The following is a 24,526-nucleotide window of genomic DNA, read 5'->3' on the forward strand; positions in this document are numbered from 1 at the left end:
TTTACCAAAATAAACTCTACACAGATTAAAGAGTTAAATATAAAAATGCATAAAAAATACTGAAAAAGGGAGGATTTTATATATGCGTGTTATATAAATCTTTAAAGAAAATATTGACAGATTTCACTACATAAAATTTTAAAACGTTGGCATAGTAAAAAGTAGTACAGAGAAAGTTGAGGAAAAACAACAATTGTGAACATTATTTGGAACACATTGACAGAAAAGTATATTTAAAAAAATAACAGACCCCTTTAGAGTATATTTAAAAAAATAACAACTCAACAGATAGACGAGCAAAAAGTATGAAGAGGAAATATAGAGAAAAAAATTAAAAATCAAGAAATACATGCGGAGATGATCAACTTTGTTAATAATCAATTAATGAAAGTTAGAAAGAGTTTTTCCATATATTAAACTGGCAAATATTACAGAGATGATTTATGAAATGTTTTTTAAAATATTGGTAAAAGACAGTCTTTCGGAGAAAGTATAAATTAGCACAACCTCTTTGGAGAACAATTTAATTATATCCAGTCAAATTTGGAATGGAAAGTCTCATTTGCCTAGGATTTCCAACTCCATGACTTTATCACATATAAATACTTACCCATGTATGAAAACAATATGGGTATGCCTGCATATGTAATTGAGTGTGTGGAAATAAAATATAAAAAATATATATAATATATAAACATACATAAAATGTATACATAGATATACCTATACACACATAGATGTATACACACACACACGAATATTCATTGCTGCATTGTTCATGAAAGCCAAAAGTGAAAGAAGGTTGATTTAGTCTACTTCGACTCGTCCATACAATGGAACGTTATATAAAAAATAAGACATGAAATAGAGCTCTCTACATTCAATGGAGAGATGTCCATGGCATGTTTGTTAGTTTGAAAAGCATTCTGCAAATTCACAGATGCACAGCGTGATCTGATTTATGTTCTAATTAATATTTACGTGTGTTCTCCTTGACACAGCTATTTTAAACTTCAGTATTGTTAGGATCTTTTTTTTTTTTAATGAAAGACGTATATTGATTTTTTAGTTAGCTAGTTACATAGATATAAAATGTTCTTAACTTGGTCCCCAAACTAGTCTAAATAAACTACCACTGTCAAGGGATTACAGTATACTAATATACATTATACATTTAAAGTATGGAAATATATATTGCACAGTTCATAAGCCATCTCTAAGAGAGTCAAAGCCTTAAGTCAAATTGTGAGAACTTTAGTTTTTTTGTGTAAGTCATTGACTGTAGTGGTGAACTGGAAGATTGGGCAGGATGCGTATGGACATATTAAAAAAAATTTTGTTGAGTAAAATTCTGATATCTTCTATATTCTTTCTTTTTCTTAACCTCCTTTATTTCTCTTTCCTTCTTTCTCCCTTCAAATATTTATTGCACACCTACCATGAAGGGGTGCCATGTGAAATAACCGAGACCTAACTGTATTTGATCTATAGAAATATCAATTGCCTATGACTCGATCTCATATATTTTAGACAATCATGACATTTAATCTCCATTATATTCTTATATAGTAAGCATTATTACCCCCACTTTTGAAACACACACACACCATTTGGCAAGTTACTTATATCTCAAAAAAATTACGTATTAATTTGTTGATTGATTTCATTGAAATGCTGAGTTTATTTCACATGTATATTTTTGTCTCCCCACCATTCGCATTTGTCTGACCACCAGTACTATTATAACATTCCACGCATACTGAAAACCAAACAAGGGATGGAGTTCCATCTTTAAAAACTAAATGGGTATTTTGAACAACACATTCTTGGCAGTGGAACCTGGACAACATTTATCAGACACGGTAGGGAAAGTTCTCGCTGCACTATAAAAAGGACAGCCATATATCAGCTGTTACAGAAATGAAATGACAAAAAAATTTAGCAAACTCTTTAAAATATTTTCTTTAGGAGACTTCCTCCACTGCCAGCGATCTTGAATAGCCTCCTGGTCAGCCATCTGGAAGCAATTCTTCATGTAATTGATGAACTTGGCTTCCACTTTAGGAAGCGAGCCACGGTTTTCTATATTTGCTCGCACTTTTGTTCTAATGTCTTCTACAGAACTAGGTTCTTTCAGTGCTTTAGGCATTCTCCCTGCCTTTTGAAGGATTCTTGACCTTCTGATCTTAGTGTTGATGGCTTTGAGTCTTTTTCATTCTGGTTTGATTTTTGTGCCTTTTTTGTTGGAGCATTGAATATAGATTTCTTTGTTGAAAATTTTTCTTCAGCTTCCTCCTCATCAAAATCATCATCATCATTACCTTCATAGTCATCATCTTCATCCTCACCATTTTTATCAGCAGCAAGTTTTACTTTTTTCTGTCGGGACTTGCCACTACTTCCAGGAGCAGCTCGCTTCCAGATTTATTTATGAGTTTCATATCCTCCTCCTCTTCACCTTTTGACTCTGTATCTTCTTCCACAGCTACTAAGTGCTGTCCACTAAGATGCACAGGCCCTGAACCACACCTAACCACAAGGCCACAGGTTGTGTTATATCAAAGTCCCCAAGGGAAACCACAGGCTGTACAGACATGTTCAAAGTTGCCAGTGTTACTTTAATTGCATTGCCCTCGTAACACATTGGCTCTGCTTCAACAATGTGCAATTTATCCTTTGCCCCAGCCCCTAAACTGACTGTTCTTAAAGATGACTGGTGCCCATTTTCATCATTATCCACTTTAAAGAGGTAATCTTTGTTGGCCCTTAGTTTGCAACAGTTCTGGAGGCTGGAAGCTCAAGATCAGGGTGCCAGTGTGGTCAGGGGAGGGCTCTCTTTGAGGTTGCAGACTTCTCGTTGTCTTCTCACATGAAGGGGCTTAAATCTCAAAGAATTTAAATGCCTTGCATAAGAACACACAACTAGTGAGAGCTAGAGCCCAAAATAGAACTAGAAGCCTGTTTGACACCAAATTAGAAAGATTTTATCTTATTTAGTGCTTGGTGTTTATTTCATGAGTGGTTTGCATTTCTTTTGTTTATTTCAGATTATCACTATGTTATTTTTTCACCATTCACTCATTCTTTGTTCACTCACCATTTATTGAATGCTTTCTGGTGGTGTGCGAATAAATGTTTAATAACCTGCTCTCTGGTGGAAATGTCCTTTCCACGCCTATTTCTATGGTATAAATACCCCCGCTGTGCCTGATTTCAAGCTACTAAGGTGCACCAAACAGCTTCTACAATTCCTGAAAATATAGCAATTGCCTCTCGCAAACCACTGTGAGTCCTACCCAGCACACCATGGATTGCTTTCCATGGACCAGGCACTTTGTTAGGTGTTAGGGAAAAAATAGAAATACCATGAGTTCTGCCTTTGAATAATCAGGGGTCTAGTAAAAGAAAATGATCAGGAACACGAATTATTATAACTTTTGGAAAAATAGGATATTTTAAAAATCTTTTGTCTTCTTTACTTTCTCATCTTTTAGATGACTATTTATAATACTGTCTTCAGTTGAAAGTTATTTTAATCCCTCTCAACACCATAATATTGGTAATTAAAATTTTCCCTAGAGGTTAGCCAGAAAAAAAATTATACATCAAATCTACTTCCAAGCCTTTTATTCTTCTCATTGCCAGTGAACAAAAATTCCTTAATGTTAGTTCATCTTATGTATTCTCCTTAATGTGACTTTTACTAGCTCTTCGATGAATGAGAACAAAATTAAATGGTAGTAAGTACCCGTGTTACATGTGATAATTACTATAATCGCACCATCATCATTCTCTGTATTGATGTATTTTTCCTACAACACATCAAGAAAATTATTTACTTCTAAGATGATGAATGACTTACAACAACAATCCAGACAGGTATTATGATGATAGGTAATAAGATAAACACAATTTTCCCTTGAAATAGAAACGCAACCTGTTCTGTATGTTGGCAAGTGCCGATTTTAGGCTTAGATAAAGACACTCTTTAAATTTTGCAAACATTAAATGGGACTTTGATTAGGAAAAGTCTATTGTCGTTGACAAAAGCAGATGCTTTAAACATGCTTTCTCCCTGAAACACGTTGTATTCTTCATAATCTTAAAAAATGGCCATTTTTATGGAGAAAGCCAGTTCCACTTACCTAAAATGTTGATTTTTTAAAGATAGCCCAAATGAAAAATCACTAAATAATCTTAAGTATGCAATTTTAAGTACTTGAACTGAATTGTTCTCCTGTGTAGTTAGTAAGTAGAAAAGAAGAATATTTCAAAAGTCTTCTCTGTGAAAATTGCTATTTGTTATTAGAGTGTCATCAGCCCAACTCTGAATTTGATGATCTGTAATGTGAAAGTTTCAAAGTTTCTGCAGATCGATGTTACTCCATCGCTGACACAAAACAGTCTTCCCCACCCACAATATCAAAGGCCTTTTTAGGAGCAACATATTTACCATCAGTCTTATAGAAACATATGTGTACACCAATTCCCTATTGGCTAAACAATTGGCCTTACACATGTGTATGTTACTAGTTTTTAAAAATGACACAAATGTTGTTTGCATATACATTTATTTAAAAGTATTCCTGTAATCAGAGCAGCTTTAGATGCTGTTGTCTCAAGCTACGGTTAGTAGGAGTCCAACTATCACACTGAGGTCTATGAAACTTTTAATGTTATAAATTAATCTGAATAAAAATCTGGCAATCATTAAAGATGATTAGTAGGATAGTAATGACCAGAAACTGGATGTAACCTTGATGTTTTTTCCACAAATGTGTCTTGAGCTAATTACGATGTTTTAAATAGCACGAAGTGGATGTTCAGATATAAGGAATGTTAACACATGGCCTTGCCCTGGACAAAGCCCTATGTAAGACAGAAACATAAATAAGTATCTGTAAGAGAACATGATGACTGAATCACTATTTGTATGTACAAGGCGTGATGAAAACATGGGGGAGAGAGTAACTAATGAAAGGCATGACTTTTGAAATTGGAAAAATAATAAGATTTCTCCTATCAGAGAAGAGTGGAAGGGTCATTCAACAGAGGAAAAAAAAGTCAGCAAAGATTCTCCCTGCTAATTAAAGGCTCTGGATTCCAGTTTGTGGGCACGGAGAGATTTGGAATTGAGCTTCTCTCCGATGGATCCTATTCTTTCAATCCTCCTTTTATGTAACTTCATGTGGGTTGAATTTTCTGTATAATCTACTCAATAGTATTAAAACAAGAAGTTTCCTTCCAGTGAACTGTCAACTTATTTACTTCCACACGTATGAATAAAGCTATGCTCCACAGCAAAATACATTAGTTCTGCCCATACCGACCGTTAGTGGTGAGAATCATGAACAAGCATCAGGTTTTGCCTTAATCTACTTTCCACGTTTTCTGAGTTTGGGTTTCATTTTCAAGTATTTTATTCATATTGTTATTCTCATAATCTCCAATATCTATGAAAGCAGTAAAGATATTTTAAGAAGACATATGAAGTGCACAATTATTATGGAAATGGAAGTTGAGATACTTAAACAGTGGTGAAAGTGACAAATATTTTACATGTGTATCAGATAAATCATTTGTGAGTAGCAATAATTCAGAAGGTCTGGTGGTGACTCATGTATAGGCTAACCACGCATGCCAGTTTGCTTGGGACAGTCTCAATTAACATTTGTTATCCCAATGTCTTTCTGGTTTGGCATTTGTCCCAGAATTTTCATTTTTCAGCAGTGTTATTTTTTAATAGCTCCCTTCAAACAATGTGATATGGGTTTGGGAGTTCTCCATTTTGTACTGTGAGTTTCTGCCATGATCTTTCTTAGTGTATGTGAGACATATGTTCAAAGAGCAGACTTCTTGCTTTAACTGGTGGTTAAATTTAAAGACAAGCAGCAATACTTTGCTTCTTTTCCCAACCCTTGTCAAATGCAACATAACTTCGACTTAACTCCCTTAAAGTGTCTCTTGTGAAGGTGAGAGAAGGATGTGGTGCCACTACTTCTGCTGACTCACTTGCGGTACCATCCACTTTCACCATGGCATGGTCAGTTTCGTGGTTGAAAGCTCAAGCCCCCAAGATGTTAGTCAGCAAGGCCAGTGGAAACGGTGGGAAGTATTGGAAGACTGTATATGAAATTTGAGAGAGAAATAGAGGCCAATAAGTCCTGCCTTAGCAAGTGATAGAGTAGTCTGATGTCTGTTGCTACAGTGGTTGTTTCATGGTGCAAAATTATAACTCGTCTATTTTTTATTTTACTACAAACCATTTTAGGAGCAGTAAATGAGAAAAATACATGTTTAAGGGGCTGGCCCCGTGGCCGAGTGGTTAAGTTCGCGCGCTCCGCTGCAGGCGGCCCAGTGTTTCGTTAGTTCGAATCCTGGGCGCGGACATGGCACTGCTCATCAAACCACGCTGAGGCAGCGTCCCACATGCCACAACTAGAAGGACCCACAACGAAGAATACACAACTATGTACCGGGGGGCTTTGGGGAGAAAAAGGAAAAAAAAATAAAAAAATAAAAATCTTTAAAATACATGTTTAATAAAAAATTAATGATTATATTTCTGCTTCACGAGAAAGTTGATGATGTAACTTTCACAAAATATACGTCATTATTCACCATCCATCGTGGGAACTGTAGCAAATATCATTCATCACAGTAAAACTGGAGAATGCAAGTCCACTTAAAAAGTGCCTCCATGGACTTCAAATATTGTAGTTAATTTAAGAGAACTATGCTTGCAGACAAAGATTTAATACATGAAGCACCAGAAGGTGTGTTTATATAACATTCAATGAAACTTGACTTTTATTTAGATGGAATTAGTAGCCTTCTAAGTTAATCTTGCTCACTTTTGATTTCAAGTTTTCATGTAGAAGGACAAAATGTAAAATGATAGCTGTTAGTTCATTGACTTGAATAGCAGAAGAACTTTGCAAACAGTTAAATGAGTCCAGTTTGATGTCAGTGTTGTTAGACTCATCAAATAGAAAGTCAGTTGGTTGCAATAATGGTTCCATTTTTTCCTTCAGTTCATGAAGTCAAAGTGGAGCTTTAAAAATTTTGTTGTGTCTAATATTAGTCGAGCTTCTTCAGAGAAACAGAAGCAAGAGGATATGTGAATATATACATATGTGAGTGTTTATATATATGCATATATATGTGTGTATATAGAGAGAGACAGACAGACAGACAGAAAGAGAGAGGGAGATTCATTCTAAGCAACTGGCTCACAAGATTGTGGAGGCTTGGTAAATCCACAACCTCAGGGCAGGCTGGCAGGTTGGAAGCCCAGAGAAGCATTGTAGTTTGGGTCTAAAGACAATCTTCTAGCAGATTTCTTCATTACTCAGGAGAGGTTAGTCTTTGTTCACTTAAGGCCTTCAACTGATTTGATGAGACCCCACATTAGGGAGGATGATTTGCTTTACTTAAAGTCACCTGATTTAAATGTTAATCTCATCCAAAAAATACCTTCACAGAAACATCTAGAATAATGTTTGGTCAAATATCTGAGCACCATGGACCAGACAAGATGATACATAAAATTAACCACCACAGTGTCCAAAACGAAACATCGTATATTCTTGTGATTGTTATTGCTGTCCATTGCAAAACTGAAAACTGAAAATAATAATATGAACACAAACTTTGCAAGAGGTAAAAACAATGTTCCTACTAAATTAATAAATGTATAGAGCAGGAATTTACTTGTAATTGATTATGGTAAACACGTCATTCACATTTGTGTTTAAACTATCTGCAGTATTTTACCAAGCAATGGGAAAGCCATGGTTGTTAAAAACTCAACTACAAGATTTATGTTAAAGAAATTTCTTGCAAACATTACTTTAACTTGGAAATAGGCATTTCTCCTTGCTCCTTGGATTCTAAAATTCAATCAGACTTTAGAAAGTTTGCCGCTTTGAAGAGCTACTTTGTACATCATCCCAAATGTCCTACCATGGTACTGAGTTTTCATTTTTGGTGGGGACAAATTTTTCCTGTATATTTTGCTTCCAGTTTGTTTGGAATTAATTGGAGATGTTGAATAAAAGTACTCAACAAGTAGAAAAAAACTTTACTTACGATGCTTGTAGGCTTATGATGTTTATAGGATATTCGGTTATTTAAAACAAAGCTGGAAAATAGTATATATTGAAATTCATACCCATGGAAACAAGGGCAGAACTGCATAAATTAAACACAGAGGGCATAGAAAATATACAAGATTTAATTGTGAAATTCTTGAATTGTGCTCGGAAAAGTGAAGAGACTCTTTTGATAAAGAAAATCTATTTTTTGTAGAGAGAACCTATTTTTATATGGCTAAATTTATGGTCTGTACCAGAGAGGCGTAAAAGCGAGAAATCCAATGATTTTGAAGTGTCAATATTTGGAAAAACAGTAAAATAATTATTAAGAGACATAACTTGTCTGGCAGAAATATTTGCTTTTGAAAAAGGCTAGAAGAGAGGAGAGGCAAAACAAAAACAAATTAAAAAAATAAAACAATGAAAAATATTAAGCTTAAATATTTTTATATTGTAATATGGAAAATTAGAATTGAGAATATTTTCTACTTCATAGAATTTTCTCTGAGCTTAGGAAGGACTTTAGCAAATGGAAAAAGAGTATTTTCTCAATTAAAAATATTATAGTCTACAGCAGAGAGTCAATTGAAGGTGTCAATAATTTCAAATTCATTATCGTAAAATGCAACTTTTAAGAAGATTGCGTTTTTTGAAGAAGATTTCATATTTTTAAGAAAAGCAATTTAAAAGACCATATTGCAAATGAATATACATTCTTCAGAAATATGCCAGCAATATGGTATGAAACTGATGCAAATAAGAATTTTATTAAAATATGGAAACTATATCAAGAACAATTAAACTACTTATGCTATTTTTTTTACTATCCAAATAACCAATATAAAGTAGGATTTCTTTTAATTTAATAAAATGGATATGCTAGTTTCATTTTTAGAAAGAATTTTACTTCTGAAGTTTTTGAATATAATTATTTTATGGGTCTACAAAGACAAGAAATCCAATATACTGATCAATATACATTATACAAATTATACAATTAAATTATTTTAATACTCTTTTCACTTTTACAAATGACTCTATTTTGTTCATAACTGATATGGTCAAGTGAATAACTTTACCTTTAAACTGAAAAATCATTAGTGACAGAGTATGCTAAATGGCAAAATAAATTCAAAGAAAAATGTTCAAGGTTTTAGCTCCAGGATTGTTGACAATATCCAATACCTTATTAGTCTACCACTAATTCAGGAAACGATTGGAAATTAATTTCAGAATAAGCACAAGAACAGAATGGTTGCTTAAACTTTAGTTGCAAATTAAATTTTTATTGATATTCTTATTTTTTATTGATTTTATTTATTTTTTTAATTTTAATTTTTTTTTAATTTTTATTTTTATTGGTATTCTTATGGTTCCTAATTTTTGTGAACAGATATTGTCAGGTAGCTCAAGTGCTTTATCTTCCATTACATTATCAACCCTATAAAGCAGGTATTACTTTTAGAGACAAAGAAAACTAGGCATAGAGAGGTTTAGCAACAAGTCCAAGGTCACAAAAGCAGCAATTTGTGATGCAGCCTAGATTTACATTCTCTCCAGTGCTCCTTGGAAACAATACAATATCAAAGTGGAGAGCACTGAATGGGTTGGGGGTCTTTGCCAAAGATAAACGTATCAATGTTAGAAGGATATGAGACGGCACCCACAACGTAAATCATCAAGTGGGAGAAAATGTACCAGCTATGAGACATCATAGGACCAGCAGGCTTAACATTCTTTTCATCACTTTGTAAGACCCTTAAACTCTCCTGGTTTTTGAGAAGCTGTTGTATCCCTGAGTGCAGGTGTCTTTATAATATACTGTTCATTTTTCAGATATTATTTCATGTGTTGTGGAAAGGATTTTTGAAGTTGTCTTTTCCTCTGCTACCTGGTCTCACCTGAAGTGGAGAGCTAACAAAATTTCCAGGCAGAGAAAAGGAAGCTCATGACCAACATTCTATAGGTCAGTTCTCACTGGGCCATCTCTTAGGCAAAAAGCATTTTTTCTCTCCCTGAAACCTCAGGAAGTCACTGACTTAGGGACACAAAAGATAATCAGTGTATACTTATTGAATATTTTTCAAAATCACAACATTATTTGATAAGAATTTTTGTCCAAGTTCCAGCATATAGAACATCCTCTGGCAAAGCCGTCAGAATGTTTCAGATTTGTACTTACTCGTCTTGTACAAGGTGCTCCTGATTAAACTTCGATTGCATTCTTATTAGCACTCACACAATTTAGCTCTTTGTAGAAGTGTACGTTTCTGTTTGCACTCTTCTTTTCTGAAGTCTTATCTCCTCTCTAGCAGCATTTACTCAATATCCCCTGAGCATCCTTTGAGCAATAATAGTACACAGAGTGGGATTTGCCAAGTAAGAATATTCCATTAAGGATCGCAAGGATTCTGCAGTTCACTGACTCCATTGTCTTTCAAGGCAAATTTCAACATAAACACTCAGTTCTGCTTTTCTTTTGCAGAGCTAAGTGATAATATTAATGCCATATTATGAGCGTAATTTATATTCAGTGGGGAATTATTATTCATATAGACCCAAAGCATACCTTATTCATTTGTACTGCCCCCTTCCCTAGGTTCTTAAGGCACGTGTGAAGAAGCAGCCTGTCCTTCAGGTTATATAAACTAGAAAGATGTCAACAAGAGAAAAAGAAAAATAATTCATGGGTAACTTTTTAATTTAAAAATAAAGCAATAACTATAGTTTAGACTGTGATATACTTGGACATAAGAATCAGATTTTATTCACCTTTGTATCCAAGTATACAACACAATGCCTGATACATAACATTTGCTTAATAAATAAACGTGTTGAAAGAATGAAGCATGGTTGGGCAAACTGTGGCCGTTAGACAAAATCTGGCCATTTCTTATTGTGCCCAGGCCAGGAATGCACTCATGCTCATGCACTTGCATAATGTCTATGGCTACTTTCATCTACAAATGCAGAGTGTGTGATCCTTTGGCTTGCAAAGTCAAAACAAATTACTATCGCCCTTTATAGAAAACGCTTCTTAACTCTTGACCACGGGATTGTTTGAAAATAGGAAAAATAATCACTATTAATCTTTTCCATGAACATAATTTTATGTAGTTACAATTAAAGCACATTCAGAATTTAGCGTTTTACTCTTTATTTACTATATCATATGCCTTTTTCTATGACGAGCCCGAGTCTCCACTCTTACTTTAATAGCTGCGACAGTATTCTGTTGCATAGACGTGTTGTGTGACTACCCCTCCCTGACCCCGGTTTTCACATTTTGAAGTTAAAAAGACTCATCTAGATGAACGGTAAGGTGCTTCCAACTCTGACTCTCTCTTGTTCTGTCTCCCTCCCACACTCTTTCACATACATGCAACTTTAGAGGTTGCAAATATGTTTACTTATTTAATTTTAACATATCTGAGGGCAACTGAGAGACCAGGTTCTAAATTCTCCTCTTACAGTCAAAACTGGAAGACTCTGGGTCTTTGCTGAACAGCCATGATATGGTTCCAACTGGTAGGTCTAAGTATTCCTGTTTTCACACTCGAAAGAAAGGAGCAGCTGTTCAGCTCAGCTAAAAGAAGATAATGCCACATTTTCTTCCCTCAGGTATTCTTTTCCATAGCAGCCAAATTATGTCAACTTTAGAAATAAAATATATTGGACAATAACAATGTATTTGGCTTTTCCTTTTCACATTTTTAATCTGTCCTCTGAAATTTTTATAAAAGTAGAATACTAATTTTATATCCATGTATTCATTCATCCACTTGTAAAAAGAAAAATGCTAAATGCCTAATATGTGTCTGGCACTAGGCTATGCATTAGAAGTAGAAGCACAAATTAGACATCACACTGTGATGAAGTGCTCAGTGAGGAGTAAAACTTTAAGCCCTGAAGATAAGAAGTAAGTCTCACTAACTAGTGTTATATTTAAAATAAAACTCAGTATTATATGAGTTTACAAACTGAGTTTTATTTTAAATATAATACTGCTTCTGACCTGATCATCTGTATACTAATATCTCTAATTGTGTTCAAGCTTAGTGATATATAGAGTCTCTGATATCCAGAACCATGAGTTTACTATTCTGCTTAGGCTACTAAAACAAAAATAACCTGCCTAGACTCCATGCCCCCCAAATTTAAAAATGCAATACCGTACGGATACAATACAGTCATTTCTATGAGTGAGGGCAGGGCATCACATCACTCTGTCAGGGTGTCAGTCTGCCTGATTCTCCTTCACTGGAACAAGCTTTCTCCCAGGATCACTGGGGATCACAGGGCTTGTGTTTCAGGAATTGCAGTTGACTATAAGAATGTCAGTGTTCCTACTATTTAGGCAACTTTCAAACTCATTCCTCTAATCAGAAGATCATAAAGATCTTCTGTAAGGTCTCTCTTACCCAAGTTTAGTCTGTCATTCCAAAAGACAACTACCTTTCCTTCATCAACAGATGTGAAGAAGAGGTGGGTCCCCCCTACCTTCACTCAGAAGCAAGGAAGCGCAACAGACACAGCAGCTTCATGTCTAAGGAAGGGTCTTGTGTTATCTCTTGTCTCAGTCATGGGCAGCATCAGAAGCAAAGAAATGAGTGAAGGAAGAGAAAGGTGCATGAAAACTAGCTCATTTTCCTTGTGGCAGAGATAATGTGCAGGTGAGGAGAAGGAAGGGTAAAGATGAGGAGGGCTTGCACCTGGTCAAGCTATTGGGCAAGTGGTTCATGAGAGACAGACTCGTTCTATTTCGAACAGTAGGACAACCGCCTTCCTAACTTTGTGCTGGTTTCTCTGGTGACTGGGGCCCACTCTGTTACTAGGTCCAACAGGGCAAAGTGCTGTGGCAATATTCAAATACGCGTTTCAGCATACATTTTTTTCCTTAGCAACTGTGTTATGAGGTACTTATGAATTTAGAGGAGACCTGAGCTATTTCAGCAGACTCCAGACCCCCTTCTGCAGCACCCTCATTATCCTTTGTCTGCTTGTGCTACTGTTCCTCTCCATCTCTCTGGTTGTAGCTGGGACTACAAATACTGCCAATGAGCTGACCATTTCCTACTCAACTATACTCTTGAGTCTCTCAAAGTTGTTATGGCCCTTCTGCTAGCTTTACATTGACCCTCATGCTTCTTCAGTGAGCAGGAAGGAAAAGAGGTTAGAATTTAACTTCCCCATGCTGTCTGAGTTCTATAGACCAACTGTGAAAGAGCTAGCCCTGAGTGCAAAAATGTGGAGAATCAAACTTCAATTTATCATGCTCTGGGTTGGTCAACCATGATGAGAAGCTCAAACTTGGTACCCAAAGTTTAAAATATTCAAACTGCAAGATTCAACTGTAGAATTTTTACAGTTGCTCCCTGGGATGTCTGCAGATGATGCACACTTATGCTCCTTCCCCAAAATTGCCTCTCTAGTTACCCATCTTTAAACTCTCATTAATAATCACAGCTAAGATTTATCAAGTGCTTATTATGTTAAGAGCCCTGTTCTCAGTGCTTTACATGTATTAACTCAGTCCTCAAAGGAAGGTCCTCTTATCACTCTCATCCTACTTTTTGTGGCATGTGATCTACAGAGAGATTAAGTAAATTGCTCAAAGTCATACAGTCAGTGGCAGAGCTGGGTAAATCCAGATAGTGTGGCTCTAGAGAGCCCAAGCTCATAACAATTAAGTTCCTTTGTCACCATACACCCCACACCCCACACACATTATGCAGCAGGAATCTTCATTACTGCATCATTATTTCATTGTGGAAGAGTTGTTTACATGGAGTTGTCAGAACACACCCAGCAAAAATCTTACCGCTCTGTACATTCACATAAAGTGCCATGCAGACGCTGAGTGTCCAAATGCCAAGGAGTCGATGGTGGGTTATAAATGCTCTTGTATCTTTCTTGTACTCTGGTATCATTCAGAGATTGATCTGAGCTACATTTGGGGAAGCACAATAAAATATACATATAGAGGAAACAGGGAGCCCTGAGTTACTTCACTAATGAATGTGGATGGGATGAGATACGAGAAGATGACTAAGGTGGAGAAATGCTTTGTGTTGACTTGTATTGTCTGAATCCTTCTAGAGACACTGCCTCTCTTCTGTCTTATCATACAAATTACATGATAATTTCCCCTAATGTTATTATATTACAAAATTCAGATTCTTTTCCATTGATGCTTTTGTGACATTAACAAATATGCCCCAGTCTGTGGAGTAATTGTCATGTATATTATGTGCATGTATTACGATATCTCAAGCAAAATCAAATTTGCTATAGGAAACTTATGCTCCATTTACCTTGTTTCTGTCCCCATTTACCTTGATTCTGCCACCAATATACCACTCAGTGTAGCATGTGATCTCAAGAGGAAGCCAAAATAGGCAGCCTGAAGTTATTTCCAGACTTCAAGGTAGTTAATCATATTCTGATGCAAATCTACTGGAGAATTTTCAAATGCCAAGTTAAGCAAGATTGGGTATCAAAGATTGTAAACCTTTGGGAGGAATCCATATTAACCCAGAAGAATGGAAGCCATTCATATTATTTTAGCATTCCAGAACACTCATCTGACTTCAAGAAGTTTTTTTTTGTTATTCATTGAAAGGAAAGATAAATGAGCATATATCACTTTGGGCAGAATTCTCCAGAAACTATAATCTACAACTACTGCATTTATCTGAAACTCTGTATTTTATTTTAAAGGTCATGGCTGTATAATTCTGACTTTAGCAAGCAGAAATATTTTTCAAAAATGTAGCCTAATTTTATTGTTCATCTTTAAATATTCATTTCATATTTGATGGGCTAGAAATTTGAAATTCAAATTACTTCCTTTCCCTTTATTCTTAGAAAAATCATCTACAAGTAAGAGTTGCAGTTCATTTATAACAAAATACAACTTATCAATAACAAAATAAGCTTCATAATTCAACAAGAACTAATTAAAACTATTTGAAAGCCTCTACTCACAGGTGAGTAATCTGTAAATTCCAGTTGCATAACTCAGATTCTTTGTGAGTTCTTTTAAGGAGATTATTCATCTACTGAGTCATTGACTCATAGAGCTGAAAGAGACAGACATTACAGTTCACCTCCTACAAACCCCCTATTACTGATGAGGTCTAGAGAGGTTCTTTGTCATATACAAGGTCACCTTCTAATAAATTACAAAGTTAGGATTAAGGATCAACTAAGTCCACTGTTTCCAAGCCCTTTGTGCTTTGTAAGAAACATTTGGCAGAGCCATACTAGATACTGAACAAATTTTTCTAGTATCTCATGTCCAAGATCTAGAGAGGATATCTGGCCTCAAGCTCAAGATCAGGGGTTGCAGGTGACGCTGGTTATCCTGGTGGTCACTAATTTTCAGTAAGATGTAGTATCCCCATGGACCTCCCTTCCCAGAAGATCTAAGCAGAGGTCAACGAGAGAACTTACTTTTTCTAGAAAACAGTCTCATAATTTTCTCCAGCTGACACATTCAGGCTGTTAATATTAAGCACATTTGATACAAAAATCCCTTAACATAAACGTCTATTTCTTGGAGATAGTGGTCAGGTAGGAAACTTACAGAGTCCACCCATTTTTTTTTCCCCGTTTGTTTGCTCCTTTATGAGTTTCCTAGGGCTGCTGGCATAAGGTACCACAACTGGGTGACTTAAAACAATAGACATTCTGCAGGCTGAAAGTCTGAAATCAAGGTCTTGGTAGGGCCCTGCTCTCTCTGAAGGCTCTGAGGGGAAACCTGATCCGTGTTTCCTTCCTAGCGTCTGGAGGTTGCTAGCAAGACTTCGTGGTACTTGGCTTATCACTGCATCACTCCATTTTTTCCCTCTGTTTTCACATGGCCGCCTTCCCTCTGTTCATCTACATCTATGCATCTCCACATTGCTCTCTCCTTATAAAGTTATCAGTCCTTGGATTTAGGGCTCACCCTAATCACTGTAACCTCATTTTCACTTAATTAAGTCTAAAAACTCCACCCACTCCCCTTTTTTTTGGTGAGGGAGATTGGCCCTGAGCTAACGTCTGTTGCCAATCTTCCTCTTTTTGCTTGAGGAAGACTGGACCTCAGCTAACATCTGTGCCAGTCTTCCTCTATTTTGTATGTGGGACACCACAGCATGGCTTAATGATTTGTATGTAGGTCCGCACCCGGGATTGGAACCAGTGAACCCCAGGCCACAGAAGTAGGGTACACGAACTTAACCACTATGCCACCATACCTGCCCCTGAAAAATCCCTGTTTCTAAATAAGGTTACATTCAGAGGTACTGGAGGTTAGGACTTCAACATATCTTTTTTAGAGACACAATTCAACTCATTACAGCTCCCAAATAGATTAGTTTTAGTGAAGGGAGCACTGCTGCAGGAAACAGTGGGTGCACTCCTGGGCAATTGTATTCTGAATCATAAATATTGGGACAATTGAGAAAAAGTAAAATTAGGGTAGCTGGGTCCGATACCAAACCCTACCACCTGACTCAGCATGGGGATTTTTTAAAAGTCGGAAATGAGGCACCATCCCTAACGTGTCAGGCCTATACGGCCAGTGCGGGGATCAGACAATAGTCCCTGATGAGCGGGTCCTTCCATCAGCCTGTTACAATTCATTGAAACATTTACTTTTGAATTTTGTGCTTTAAATGTTTACTTACTGGGGAATTTTAAACTACCCATCATCTCTTCTCATATGTATTTATCTTACCAGGACTCTGAGACCCTCCTGCTACACACATTCCCTGGGCAGAGACATTCCAGGATGTCTGACATCAATCACTGTCTGTTCACATTCCAGAAGATATAATTACAATCAATAACAGGTACCAACACAGGGTATATGTGATATTGTGATTTATAATATAAATACGTTTTTAATATTCATCCCCATTTCGGGCACAGAGCTCCTAAAACCCTTGGAGAGATAAGAGCAATGGGAGCATCTTTTGTCATAATATTTGGGCTCTTGTCCTCAGTTTCTGAAATCATTTCAGAGCCATAAAGGTGAAATGAGTGTCTTGTTATTTATAACCAGCTCCTTTCCACCACAACTGGGTTTATATTAATAACCTGACTTTTGGAAAACACTTAAGGATGGGGCTGGTTGCCAAAGGAGCCAACCGTGTGATTAGAGGGTTGGAACTTTTAGCCCATGCCACTCCCTACTCCCACCTCTGGAGAGGAGAGAGAGGCTGGAGATTGAGTTCAATTGCCAATGGCCAGTGATTTAATCAATTATGCCTATGTAAAAAAAATCTCCAATAAAAACCCAAACCGACGGTTCGGAGAGCTTCCAGATTGGTAAACATGGAGACTTGGTGAGCATGGTGCACTCTGAGATAGCATGGAAGCTCCATGCCCTTTCCCCATTCCTTGCCCTATGCATGTCTTCCATATGACTATTCCCGAGTTATTTTTTTAAATAATAAACCAGTAATCTAGTAAGCAAAATGTTTCTCTGAGTTCTGTGAGCTGCTCTAGCAAATTAATAAAACCCAAAGAGCAGACTGTTTGAACCTCTGATTTATAGCCATTTGGTCAGAAGAACAGGTGATAACTTGGGGTTCAAATAGCATCCGAAGTAGGGGGGCATGCAGTCTTGAGAGACTGAGCCCTTAACCTGTGGGATCTAACCCTGTCTTCAGGTAGCTAGAGTCAGAACTGAGTTGAATTGTAGGACTCCCAGCTTGTGTCTGAGAATTGCTCAGTCGTATGAGGAAAACCTCCCTGCCACACATTGGAATTGGGTGCTCAGCCTCCTCAGTATACACAGCATGAGCTATAGGATACATTTGGAGAATGATGCTCAATTTATTCTCTTGTAACTGTTATAAATCTGCTGTCTTTTTCACTTTTTGTGATTGCTGTGCAGTCATATATGGAAACATACCTATACATACTATAAACTGTAAGTTCTTTAAGGGAAGAAGTCAGAACCTAATTCATCTTGATAAACTTTATAGCATTTAGTATAATGTCTTTCATATAATATAGGTTCAAAGAATATTTACAGAGTAAATAAACACACGAGTTTTTAAGCCAAAACTGGTTATACATGAATAAAATTGTCCTTGAATTTCATTAAAAAAACAAGAAGATTAATCAGTTTTTCACAGGCTAATATATCTGATGAAGGCATTGCTTAATAAGTTGGTCTCACATATAATACACAAAGAAATTTTATCAAATTTAGTAACATGCTATTTGGCAAAAATAAACATATTGAATAATAATTATACCTTGCCTTCTCACAATGGGTTATTATTAAACTATGTATAAAGAGGAAAATTATTTTTACTTTATGATTTTAAATTATAGAGAAAAGAAGAAACATTGAAAATAATTAGTAGATAGATCTGACAAGTTGGATTTATTTAAACAAGTATATAAAATTCAAATAATACCAGCTAATGACTAATATGGTAAAATTTTAAGTTATCATGCTAAACTATGACTAGTTAGGAAAGGGTACACTGAAAAGTTGTCATTTAAAACTTAATGGGGGGGCAAACATGCCTGTTTCTGGCCATTCAAGGTTGAGTTTAAAGCTGACAAAAATCTATTTCTTTCTAAATGTCTGTTAATGACCACAGGGAAAAAAAAAAGAAAGAAACATGGAAATAGAAATAGAATTGGTTATATTACAAGTTTTCCAATAAACTTTTTATTATAATAAATCTTTTTGATCTTAAAAGGCCCAGAACTATGAGGAATTATCAGAAAATTGAAGCTACACATGAATCTTCTAGGTTCGGAGCAGTGCAGAAGCATCTAAAACCAACTTTATGGGCCCCTCAGATCCCTCACAGGCCCACGCTTATGATCTTCCCATCTACAGAGTCCTGTTTCCAAGCTTTACCACAAAGATTTTGAGAAAATGGTGCTTATATAGTTGATCTTGTCTTTTCTTTTTTTTCATATTTTTTTTTTTTAACTTGGTTTTGACTACTTAGGCTGAATGACTCTTTGTTCTTAGTCATTAATACATTTATCTTTTGAGGGTATTTTTCTTTCCTGGAAGTAGCAAGAGAAGTGAGCTATACTGAGATGTTCGTATGCTTTTATTCGCTGTTTTAATTGTCTACTTTCTCATCTGCTCATTCTTCTACATACAGTATCCTCTACTGCATACACACACACACACACACACACACACACATACACACAAACACACTTTACAATTTTGAACAGAAATTTCTTTTTATTTGTTACATATCTTTATCACCAAGCACAACACCACATGACAGGTGTTGCATTACATTTGGCTGTCTCTTCCTCCCATTGAAGGCTACGGGAACAATAGATTTCAGGTATTTGCTATGGATGGTTTACTTCCATGATATCAGCAATAAGCAATTTATGTGGACTTTATTTTCCATTTCTCTCCTCTTTTTTTTATCTTCCTTCTTATCTTCTGCAAATCACGGCTTCCTCTGCTCTAAAATTATGTGTCCTCCTTTTCTTCTTTCCATTCCATTGATCTTGTTCCAAAAAAATTTTGGACAAACTCATCGCCTGTCTAAATTTTAACAACAGATACACCCCATAGGTCAGCAAGAAAATGGGCATTTCTTAGACCCCAGACCAAATCTTAGAGCTATCAGTTGCTTTGGCCAAAGTTTTGCAATTGAAAATTTTTGACTAGTTCAATGGATTCAAATAATGAAAATGTTTACTAAAAATTACTTATTTTGGGAATAATTTCAAAGACACACAAATAACATTGAATAATAACATATCTAATTATTCTTTCAAAGGAAAAATGCCCTCTGTATCAGTACATATTTGCAAAGCCCACCTTAACCTATAAGATTATGTCTTTAAATTTAATCCTCACACTTTAATCAGTACTGCAGAATTGGACCGGAAGTCAGATGTTTCTGACCACCAAATTTTAACAAGCTTCTTTCCTTGACAGAATTATGTCCCACTCTCAGCAGAGTCAGAAATAATGGAATTGCTCATTAAAAATAATGAGATACCTTCGTAACGAGTCCTGATCTATAGCTTCTGTCTGTGAAACATCTTTTCAATGGAAAAAATAATTAGATCATATGGAGATCCTCACCTTGGGATATAAAAGGTAACCACAAAACCATACTAAATTATGTAAACTGAATACTTTAAGAACGATCTTACCAAAAAGCAGATTGACTAGGAAAAGAAATCATATTTAATAATGAAATGGATCTAGGGGGAGAAAGATAAATAGGAAACAAACAAGAAGACAATGTCACTATTTGCTTCTATGAGTCATCATAGCTCTATTTCCTAAAGAATTTATCCTGACAGGGAAAGGAGCGCTAGTCAGTGAAGTGTTAATTTCCTTTCTCAGCCCCTCAGACACTTGTGCTCTTCAAACTTCTAAAGGTAGTTTTCTTGACTTAACTGCCTCTTTCATGCTGTGAAAATGGAACATAATTTTTTACTGAGGCTACACAAAAGTTTAGCAAGCAAATTCTTTAAACACCACACTTTTCTTTTCAAGGACTAGTGTACTAGAACAATAACTAACCTTCCTATAATTTCCAACCATACTGGTGGCCTGTCACTCAGCATCGTGTTTTTTGTTTGAATCCTCCATTTCCAATCATTAATCACAAGTAATATTACTTTTTTAAAAACAACAGTTATACTAATAACTACTCTTTAAGTGCCAATTATGTCCCAGTCATTATGTTATGCACTTGTCATACATTGTCTTATTCAGTCTTTACAAAAACCTTATGAGGCAGGTATTATAATTATTCCCATTTTGTGTATGAGGCACTAGAGATCCAGGAATATTAAGTAATATCTAAGATCTAACACTAAGTTGGTGATTAATTATGGCCAGAGAGTGGGGAGTTAGGAAAAAAGGAAACAAAATTAATATTAATTTTAGAGCTCCACATCCATTTCTTGGAAAATAGAATTCACAGTATCCTTTTCCTTTAATTTATGATGCTCTGTGTCATGAACTTGTTCAAGGTCTCATCCAACCACCTGAGTCCACATGCTCCTTCCTCTTCAACTACCTCCAGCTTTAGTGTGATTGGCCAGGTAGGTTACAGGGCAGGCCTCAGACAACATCCTCAGTTCAAAGGGGCAGCCATAATCCGGTTCCTGTCAATGCCGGGATGCAGGCCCAAAGCTGCCAGATCATCGAAATCTTTTCAAGAAAACAAATCCATATTCTTATGTAAAATATACTTATTTTTAAATATTGGCCAAATTTTTCAAAAGCACATATGCAAGTCAGACTGGCCCAGAGGTTGCCAGTTTACGTCTTCTGCTTTAAATTCCGCTTCAACACTTGAAGACTGCAGGATTTCTCTATTGTTGTCTCTATAGTTTGGGTTCCTGGCTTTCCTGGAAGTTTTCCTCCAAGTTTTCCTCACTTTACAGAATTTGACTCTGCTCTCTGCTTCTCACTCCAGTTTTAAATTATTACAAAGCATAGCCAATAGCAGGCCAATTCTCCTTCTTTTCAACACTTAGCGCTGAATATTCTAGACAATGATGAGAGTCAAAGATTATATAATGGGGTGAGTCGTTTAAATTCTGGTAGCTCATCTGCAAACTAGTTAGACTGCTTACCTGCCTGAAAACCCAACTAGGAGTATAGACATCTAGAATCTCGTATCAAGCACAGCTTACTTGTATGTAGAGAAGTGGCAAGTCTTTGTCTGAACGGCAGTGGGATACTAAGGGTGGGGAGAAAAATAAGCCAGATCTGAATCATTTTTATTTTTCATTAACTTCCAAACAATATTTGAGAGATAAAAACTAGCTATTCCACAGCGAGCTTGAACACCAATGAGAAGAGGTGCTGTGTTAACACTAGTAACATCAACCAGACTATTGGAAATAGACCTGGAGGGTTGCGGATTCCCCCAGGAGATTCAGTATCCTTCTAGTTGCCTATTTTGTGAGAGAAAAAGTAACAGTATTCACTACCCAGAGGGGCTGGTGCACAGGGAATTCCCACAGAGGATGTTCTTTTAAATCTCAGGCATTTTATTTAGTGCACAGAGGTCTGTTTTAACCTGAAGACTTTGACTGCAACTTACACACAAACACACAGCTCCCCACCGAACCAAACACAGAGAACTCCCTTAGCTTCAGGCCTCGCCAAACTGTATCTGGATTCAAGGTTAGGAGAGAAGTAAAGAAAGGCTCTGCTTTGTTGAAGGGTTGTTGACAACCTATTTTTGGCAGAAGTCCCCTTTGGAGGACAAAACAAATGCGTGGAAATAAAGTTTAAACAAAATGACCTTTAGGAGGGCCTGGACACCTATTTTCTTTTTCTCCTCTTCCCTCCATCCCTGCCCCCTCCCAGGTTATTGGGCAGTGTATTAGTTTTCTAGGACTGCTGTAACAAATTAACACAGACTAGGTGGCTGTAAAACAGAGAAATTAGGTTGTCATAATTCTGGAGGGTGTAAGGCCAAAAATCAAAGTGTTCTCAGAGCCAGCTCCCTCCAGACGCTCTAGGGGAGAGGCTGCTCCATGCCTCTCACAGCGTCTTGTGGCTCCAGGCACTCCTAACTTGTGACTGCATCACTCTAGTCTCTGCCTCCAGCTTCCCCTGGCCTTCTTCTCTGTGTCTTCTCCTCCCCTGTCTTTTATAAGAATACTTAGCATTGGATTTAGGACCCACTCAGATCATCTAGGATGATCTCATCTCAAAATCCTCAAATAAGTTACATCTGCAAAAACCCTTTTTCTAAAAAAGGTCATATTCACAGGTTGCAAGATGTGGAAATATCTTTTGGGGGAGCCGTCACCATTCAAATCACTACAGGTAGAGAACACAAACACACACACGTATCGTATATTCTTCTAACAAGAGAGTGAAGGAGAGCTTTCCTCTCTGCACTCACGTATTTCTTCTAGGTGAGATGTCCGGGAATAATGGACTTAGGCTGGGTCTGGAGACTGTAATTCTCCTCCCCACTCTGAATGTGAGCTCTGAAATCTGAGAGAAAGCAGGTTCTGCTTAGAATCTCTGAAGAATTAAATTTCTTTCAAATGCTTACTTTGGAGAAATGGATCAGGGAAGAGCGTTCTTGGGGAAAATGTACTTGGCATTTATAGAGCATAAAATCTGACAGGCACCATCCATTAGACATCCACTATAACACACCTTCAGAAAGGTGTTTTGCGAATAAAAGTCAACTTCACTAAGAAAGCTGAAATATGGGCAGGTTGGGTGGTTAAATGATTAAAAGAATCTGATGCACCTGCTGCTTAGACAATCTCTGCTCATCAGCTTGGTCCCCAAACACATTCTATAGAACTCATTTTAATGCCAACTACTGGGAATAAAGTAAAATCCTATCTTTTTGCAATGGAAATTACCTTCTCAACTAAGGCAACTAAGAAGATGAAGAAAGCCCATGGGCTTTAATAAAATCTCTCTGGGGATCTGTTAGGCTGTGCCTCTGGAAGGTGCGTTTGCTTTTTTGCTCACATGCCTGCCTCCTCAATCAGGTTGAAATTACATACTTAGTCTGGGCCAGTCTTGTTAAGATCGGGTGCTTCCACTTAAAGTCTTAAAGCTATGGCTTTTAAGTAATTTCCTGCACAGGGGAATCTCCCAGCACTTCCCTTTCCTTTCTGCTTTTGAATTCCTACAGCATTAGTGGATATGGGTCCTCCAGCCTCGTTTCCCCTTCTTGGTCTCATCTATGTACCTGCCTTTCTCATCCCGTGCTTGTCCTGACCCTATTTCTTCATGGATGCCTTCATGGAACTCTTTGCTAATTAGAATGTGGTTCAGGGATTGTAGTCCCTTGGGAGCTTCTTAGACCAGCAGCACCTCAGATTTACCATCCACGACTTAACCGTAAGCACATTCGAGTATGAGACGCACTCCCTTACTCACATTTCTTGCGAGGTTGTGACTGGTTTAGTCTGGCCTCCTAGCAAGGATGCTCTCTCATTCAAGACCCCAGTTCTTCACTTGCTGTTTGTGTAGAACAGTAGAGTTCAACCTCAGCTGCACATTAAAATCACCAGCGTAATTGTAGTTGTTGATTTTTTCTTTTCATTGAAAACCACTACCCTCAGAGATCTTAATTTTATTTCTTTGGAATGGAGCTCAGGCACAGTGTTTTTTTTTTTTTTTTTAACTCTCTCCAGAAGATTCTAATGTGTAACCACACTTGAGAACATTGTCATAGAATGGTGGTTTCAAAGTGTGGTTCCTGAGTCAGCAGCATCAGCATCACCCAAATTTGTTAAAAATGCAAATCCTTTGGCTTCATTCCAGGCTCTCCAAACCAAAATCCCTGGGGGTGGGGCCAACCAGCTGTGTCTTAACAAAGTCTCCAAGTGATTTTGATGAGGGCTAAAGTTTGAGAAACACTGCCATTGAGTATCTCTTGCCACTCACTCAAAGTTCTACGGAAGGTACAAAAATGAATGAA

At 36.8% G+C, this 24,526-nt stretch overlaps 1 protein-coding gene and 1 pseudogene across 1 annotated transcript in view; both read right to left on the minus strand.

The window, feature by feature from the left end:
- DPP10 (dipeptidyl peptidase like 10) overlaps positions 1–24,526 on the minus strand; it is a 1,231,994-nt gene that overhangs the window by 1,015,809 nt on the left and 191,659 nt on the right. The gene's annotated exons all lie outside the window — the stretch shown is intronic.
- LOC100053399 (nucleophosmin pseudogene) lies at positions 1,913–2,770 on the minus strand (annotated as a pseudogene).

The sequence above is a fragment of the Equus caballus genome, chromosome 18 (assembly GCF_041296265.1).
Source record: "Equus caballus isolate H_3958 breed thoroughbred chromosome 18, TB-T2T, whole genome shotgun sequence".
Classification (NCBI taxonomy): domain Eukaryota; kingdom Metazoa; phylum Chordata; class Mammalia; order Perissodactyla; family Equidae; genus Equus; species Equus caballus.